The sequence below is a fragment of the Cupressus sempervirens genome, chromosome 9 (genome assembly GCF_028749045.1).
Source record: "Cupressus sempervirens isolate cs-2001-9-10 chromosome 9, ASM2874904v1, whole genome shotgun sequence".
In the NCBI taxonomy this organism is placed as follows: Eukaryota; Viridiplantae; Streptophyta; class Pinopsida; order Cupressales; family Cupressaceae; genus Cupressus; species Cupressus sempervirens.
Genome location: NC_143126.1, coordinates 536,833,614 through 536,841,368, shown reverse-complemented (window position 1 = coordinate 536,841,368; position 7,755 = coordinate 536,833,614). Strand labels below are relative to the sequence as shown.

Genomic DNA, 7,755 nt, shown 5'->3' with positions numbered 1-7,755 from the left:
ATATATATATATATATATATATATATATATATATATATATATATATGTGATTTTTTAATGTATATATGTGATAAGGATTTTGGTATTTAAGATAAGATAGATTTGAAATTAGGAATCTATCCTAATAACATATCAAGTTGTTTTTCTCCTTTACTTATAGCTTCATGCCTCTTTATATATTGGTGAGTCAACTTGATTATTATAAAATATGACTCACCTTGTACGCTGATGTCTATGTCACCACGTGACTGCCATAGTACCCGACAAAGGTCCACATCTGAGCTACGGTGTTGACTTCTATCCTCCTCTCATTCCACACTTATTTTTAACCCAATTCACTTTAATACTAATCTGTACACTCTCCTTGCTCCAAGTTTTATCAGTGAACGTGTTCTTCCCTCTGTCCACATCTTGACCACGAATAGAATGTATTACATTGTCCTTTGCACTTGCCTTGATATTGATGCTAACACTTTTCTTGTTCCATGCAAGTATTAGTGAATTTGATTTGTTCCTTAATGATGTTAATGAATCATATCTGACCTCAACGTAATTCGGTGTATAAATTGATCCTCCTCGTTTGATGCCCCTATCATGTCTTCCACATCTATACCTTAATACGTGTTGACAGTGGTCAATAGTTGCGACCCGTAGACATTCATTAATCAACTAGTTATGGTTATGTTTGTGTGTGTGTGTGTGTGTGTGTGTGTGTGTGTTGCTATTATTATTATATGATATTTAAATATATTAGGCAATTTACTCTTTATCTATATACTCATATTTTATTATCATTATTATACCATATTTATTAATAGATATAATATTATATTGATTAATATATTTAAATTTAGTAATCAATTCATTATCATTAGTTATTAATAGTATTTATATTCAAATATGATAATAGTTAGATATATTATCATCTTATTGATTTATAATGTAATTATAACATTTATTTATTCTTATATCTTGATATTATTATTATGAATAATATAAATAATTAAGTAAAATAAATAGATCATAAACATTTATCTATATAGTTTATCAATATTATTTCTTTTGTGAATAATTGATAATATTATATATTTTATCCAATTATAATTATAGGATTCTCTTTAGGAGGGGTCATGACAGTAGTGTTGTTGCTGTTATAGTGGTTTTGCTACAGTATTTGCTATAGTACACTATGCATCCATGTTTCATCCATGTTTTCTTAACTAAGCATGGTGTAACGCCCCGCTCGGGAACCCAAGAGAAATAAACCTAATATGTGACAAAGTTTACTGAACTGTTTGTTTTTTTTTTTTTTTTAAAGTTTAAACAACATCAAGATAACATTAATGTGGAAGCAATATGAACATAAACATCAAATACACGTATGCAAATATAGATACAGTTTCAATTCCTCAAGAGTTCCTTTACGTTGAGTCACATTTAATAATTTTAAATTAATTAGTTTAAGTTTCAAGTACAATGTCTCAAGATCATAAGGAAAAGACAGATACATAATCACATAAGCAATGCATAAGTATAAACAATACAATGAAAGTACATCCACTGCGCATGTCGCAGGGTATGTGAAAATAGATACAATACATCATAATACATGATAACATATATACATCATCTGAAAAGAAGTCTCTGGGATAAGAAATAAGAATGATAAAGGTACATCTTCTGCAACGAATATCCAAAAGCTGGCAATGTGAAGGGGAACCCAAATGGTAAGAAGGCACTACCTCCCGACCGCGTGGTTACCTAGTCAGGCTTCCACTCCCACCGTGCAGGGAAGATAATGAACGATCCACATACGGCTATCAAACATAAAACATTCCTAGGCAAGGTACCCCTAATAGCCAAAAATACCTCAAAGGTAACACATACTACTCAAGAAGATAAAATAATCCAGAAAGAAAGAACACTCAATCCAATACCGATACCACATAACCAAACATCATACACGAACCAAGTATAAACCAAATACCAAGATCATAAGATAAAGTCAATGAAAGATAATCCTCCTCAAGTGACCAATAACCACATGTCGAAAGTACATCATCCATGAATCACCAATCATCATCAATGAAAGTAATAACCACAATAAACACATCCAACAATAAATACACCACCAACAATAAGTACACCACCAGAGATGCACAAAATCTATAGAGGAGACTCAGGCTACATACTAGGGAGTGTCATCACATGGCTTCTTGAGTTACCCTGGACTGATCTCTTAAAAGACCCCGGACCCTCAAGCGTTGAGTTACCCTGGACTGGTTACTTTGAACCCCGGACCCTCAACATCACACATATGGAAACTAGAAAGCCCTCTCAAGAAGACGAGGCACTCATCTCATTCCCATCCTTAGTCTATACAAGCACTAAAGGCATGGGTAGATCAAATATCTCTAACTTATCTTTTTAGTGTGTTTTCCCCCCATAAATTTTACTTACTAGATTATCACTTATTACATAACTTGCATTAGGTTACCCTGGTACTGACCACCTTGGGTCTCGGACCCCTATGCAAGCCACTCCCAAGACACGTACCTAGACAACCTCTCCTAAGCACATAAAAACACAGTTGTGTCCCATACCACAACAACCCTAAAGATCAAACTCGGTTCCTTAACAGGCAACCTAATAACAAGATGGTTCTCCCATTCGAGTACACATAAATGCTCCACAAGTAAATCTCATAAATATAATCTCAATTTGAACCACAAAACATATCATGACATCCAGCCACATAAAATAGTATCAAAGCAATCTCACAAGGCCTCTGGTGTACATCCTAGACTGGTCAACATCTAACCGACTCCAAAAAAAACCAAAGCATAGACAGTATAAGTAAACAATACAATTTCATAGTTTGGGTTTGATTTGAAAAGATATTGTTGATATTAAAGTAGGGTTTAAGTTCTAGTGCATATATTTTCAAGTAATAAGTTTCTGCATTTAGCCCTTTCAATTAACCTATTTTTCATTCTTATAATTAGAAAATCATATCATAACTTAAGAGCAATAGTAATCATTTATTAAATTAACAATTTATTGATTATTAAATTCAATACTCCCAATTCCATTAATAATCCAATTATTAAATAATAAATATAACTAACATCATTAATTGATATTTATCATTAATTCAATCTTATTCTAATAATTGCATACATTATTAAGTAATTAATAATCAAGTTATTGGTAAAATTCTTAGATAAATCATAATAATCAAATTAATAATTAATATTTAAAGTATGAATTAAATCCTTTTATAAATAAGATTTACTAATTCACCACTTAATTAAATAATTAATAATAAAATTATTAATTAAAAATTAATAATGACTAATGAGTTAATAATACAATAAATTTAATTAAGTAAATTATATTATTTTAAATGCATTCATATTAACATGGATATATAAAAATATACTATATGTAATTAATTATATAACATTAATAATAAACTTATCTAACAATTTACATTGAATATCATATAGAACATTTAAACAAAATATAAATATGTATATTTCTTAGATAACGACCTGCACCAGTAACTGTACTTCCAGTTCCAATACCAGAAAACAAGAGCATCTACCTGGCCTGCAGAGTCTCGCCAAATTTCAGGTCCAGTTGTCTCATAGTGAATCTTTGGGTTAACAGGATTCTCAAACTGTTGAAGCATATATACATTGGGAGTTTTCTCCACTATCTCCTCTGCTTTCTGGACAACACCTTTCATACCCCTAGAAGGATCTGTGAGAACCAATTCAGCTCCAAAAGCTCGCAGTAAGATCCTCCACTCTATACTCATAGAAGATGGCATTGTGATGATAAGCTTATATCGCTTTGCAGCGGCTATAAATGCCAGCCCTATTCCTGTATTGCCACTTGTAGGCTCTACCAGAACACTCTGTCCGGGAGTAATCAATCCTTTCTCCTCTGCATCGCTAATCATACTAAAACCGATCCTGTCCTTAACACTGCGGCATGGCTCCATAATTTTGAGCTTTGCAGCAATCTTTTTTTGCGACGCATCCATCCACAACATTGTTAAGATAAACCAGGGGAGTATTACCAATTAATTCGGTCACGTCCCTGGCAATTTTGGGACTGTCTTTCGCCATTTTTTTGGAGATAAAATCTCTTCAACTAGTTATCACAAGTAGAGGCACAGAACGAATACAATCTTACTGTCCTAGAAAACTATTATAGGACATCCACAGGGTATTTTCAGATATGGTTATACTGAAATGTATATACGATAGCGTCTTAGCGGATTGTTTGGCAGGATGTGTGTGCCTTACGTTGCCGGTGCACTGTAAAACAACACACACACACACACACACACACACACACTCATATCATTTTTACACAATACTTCTTCTAGTTCATATTAAAATATGTATATATATTTTTAATCCATGATTGAAACTTCAGTCTAATAGGAAAAATAAATCGAACCCTTTTGAATTTTCAATCCTAAGATTTTCATTTCCACAAACAAACTCTTTCTAAATTTAAATTTTAAATTCCAATTTAATTCAAAAGCCCAGATCCCGATTTATTTCCAATTTCTTTCAATTGCAGAACGAGGTTATTTAAATAGTTTTTCAATCCGGATTCACATATGGAATCAAAAAGCAAAAGATGTAGAACGAAGGGTGGCAAGATTCATACAACGAAATTTGAGAAATTAATTTCAACAAGCACGAAGAAGACAGAGATCCAAAATTATTTCTACAATGGTTCACAAACCCTACCTTGATCTGATGCTAACAATCTGGTGAAACCCTTGCTAATCCAAACCCTTCAAAGCTTCCAAAGATTCCTTTGTTCCCCCTCCAAAAGTGTGTTCCCTGAAACCTGTGTCTGAAAACTTGTGTGTCCAATAATGACCTGATAACCTCTAAAATAGACTCTAATTACCCTTAGGGTTTCTATCACCACCAGTCTAAAATTATAATTATTTTATTTAATTAATTCGTTCATGCACAATTAATTTTCTTTTTAATTAAGATATTCTTTTATTATTCCTTCATGCACTTTAAGAGAATTATTAAATTACTTTACTTAACTTTCCACTTGTCTTCACTTTTAAGTTAATTTATAACTTATAAATCTCATGCGCACTTAATGTGATTAAATATCTTTATTAATTTCACATGTTTAATCTTTTCAATTAATTTCTTTTATTTTCAACTCATGCATAAATCATGTGAACTATAATCTTTATGATAATTTAATATCTTTTCACTTTTAATTTCATTTTTAGAAACTTAATTGATAAAATATTTATTAACTTAAATAACAATAATATTTAGCATTTATTTAAAAATGCACTCTAAATATATTATTATTAAATTAAATAAATATAATCACGTTCTAAATTTAAACTTTATCTTTTATCTCCAATATTTAATTCTCTCTTATTTAATTAATTTCTCAATTAATTAAATATAATTAAATATTCATAATATCATAATAATTCTCCATTAAATTAAATCATTAATTTAATCTTTTAATTAGGCTTAATTAATAGAAAATACATCAAACACTCACAAAACAACATACGCACAAAATACTCACGGGTTTAAAAAGGGTAGACAGTCTGTTACGAGTCCTCCTTGCAGGACAAGTATTATAGGCTTATGGCTAGGATTGGACCTGATCATTATCTTCCCATTCTCACCATTTGAGTATTTGTAATAGGGCACGCTCATCCTGGCAATTTAGGGAAGTCGATGCCCGGTACCTGCATCCTACATAAAAGACAAGCATGTACATGTATATAATATATCTAAACTAAACAGACAATGGTAGGGAGTGGTTCATCGTGTAGATCCCGACTAGCAGGTGACTATGACTCCCTCCCTTAACCACATCAAACACGTCAGACAGAAAGATAAAATAAACACGCGCACCATACACATGCAAGTATGGGGTAAGTATCATAAAAATCACAAGTCTAATATCAAATGCATACATATAATAATGTATCTCTATCAATAAAACATAATCATCATTAAAGACATCCTGTTAACATTTTTATAAAAGAAATCACATTTACTAACTAGGATCATTAAAATATCATTAATAACACATGAATGAAATCAACTAAGCAATAATAACTGATACATTTGTAATCAAAGTCATGAAATAATATCATAATATTACAAATCTAGTATCTCTAAAACTAATCAATGCATAAAATCAGCCTAAGGAATTTGACAATGATAACAGAAATGCGAACTAGGGGCAGGCACTACACATGGATCAACCATGTACTAGAAAATGTAGAAAACTAAAAAGTTAGCCTTGAGAGAATGTAAAGGCTAAGAACTCCATTGAGAGGCTAAAAATATGGGGACATTATAGTCTGCCCCCCCTAAATTTCTTGTCCCAAAGTAATCTCAACTCTGGATGCTGCAAAATTTCTTCACTCTCCCAAGTGACATCCTCAACTGGTAGGTCCTTCCACTTCACCAAGTACTCCCTGATAGTATGTCTCCTCAAATTTATCTTCCTGAATTCATTGATAGCCTCTGGTACTAAAACCAATTTCCCCTCATTATCTAAGGGTGGAAGTATTATAGAAGGAACAATCTAGTGTCCTTATCCCTTGTTGAGATGTGTCACGTGTAAAAAATTATGGACTCTTCTCTCTACTAGAAAATCCAAGTCATAAGACACCTCTCCAACTCTACTGATCACCCTAAAAGGCCCATAATAACGTGGCTTCAGTTTCTTAGCACCACTCTTTTTTAACTGGCAGTAAGGCTAAAGCATCAGATATCCCATATTGCCTACCTCAAAAGACTGCTCAATCCTCTTGTGATCAACATACTAATTTTGTTGATTTTGTGCCTTAGTGATATTCTCCTTAAGAGCCTTTACAATGTCTTGGCTCTCCTATAATAAGTCTCAAACACTAGGAACTCTACTATCTAATAGCAACAAATCCATGAAATTGGGTGCCTCATATCCATATAATGGCATGAATGGTGATATCTAGATAGACATGTGATAAGTGGAATTATAGCAATAATCACATAGATATATCTACTTAACCCAAGCCTTATGTTGCCCTATTATGTAATTCATGAGGTATCCCTCCACCCATTAACTCACTATCTCGGTTTGACCATCTATCTAGGGGTGATAGCTAGTACTCAAATTGAGATCTGTCCTGCACAACCTAAACAACTCTTGCCAGAAGTGACTCAAAAACCTATTGTCCATCTCATTGACAATTCTTTGAGGTAACCCATACAACTTGAATGCCTCTCTAAAGAATAAATCTTCCACCTATGTAGCAGTGTATGTAGTAGTGATCAGGAAGAAGTGGGCAAACTTTGTAAGCCAATCAACAACAACATATGTATTGTCTCTACCCTGGGCTCTCGATAGTCCTGTGATGAAGTCCATGTACCAACACTCCCACTTCCTATCAAAAATCATAAGTGGTTTAAGTAAGTCAATTTGGTAAGAGTGCTCATATTTATTCTATTGGCAAGTAAGACACTATCTAACATTCTACAACACCTCATCTTTAAGCCCTTTCCAAGAAAAATGCTCATAGATATGCAAGTAGGTTTTTAAAAAGCCTGAATGTCCTTCCATAGGTGAGTCATGATAAACTCTCAACACCATCCTCCTCATCTTTGACCCTAGCACCAAATAAATATCCCCTTTGTAAATGATGAGCTCACTCACAAGGGTTAAATCACTATTTTGGACTTATCC

General features: G+C 32.7%; 1 pseudogene; it reads right to left on the bottom strand.

The window, feature by feature from the left end:
* Nucleotides 1-3,501: 3,501 nt before the first annotated feature.
* On the bottom strand, nt 3,502-4,254 carry LOC149539721 (putative inactive cysteine synthase 2; annotated as a pseudogene).
* Nucleotides 4,255-7,755: the final 3,501 nt, after the last annotated feature.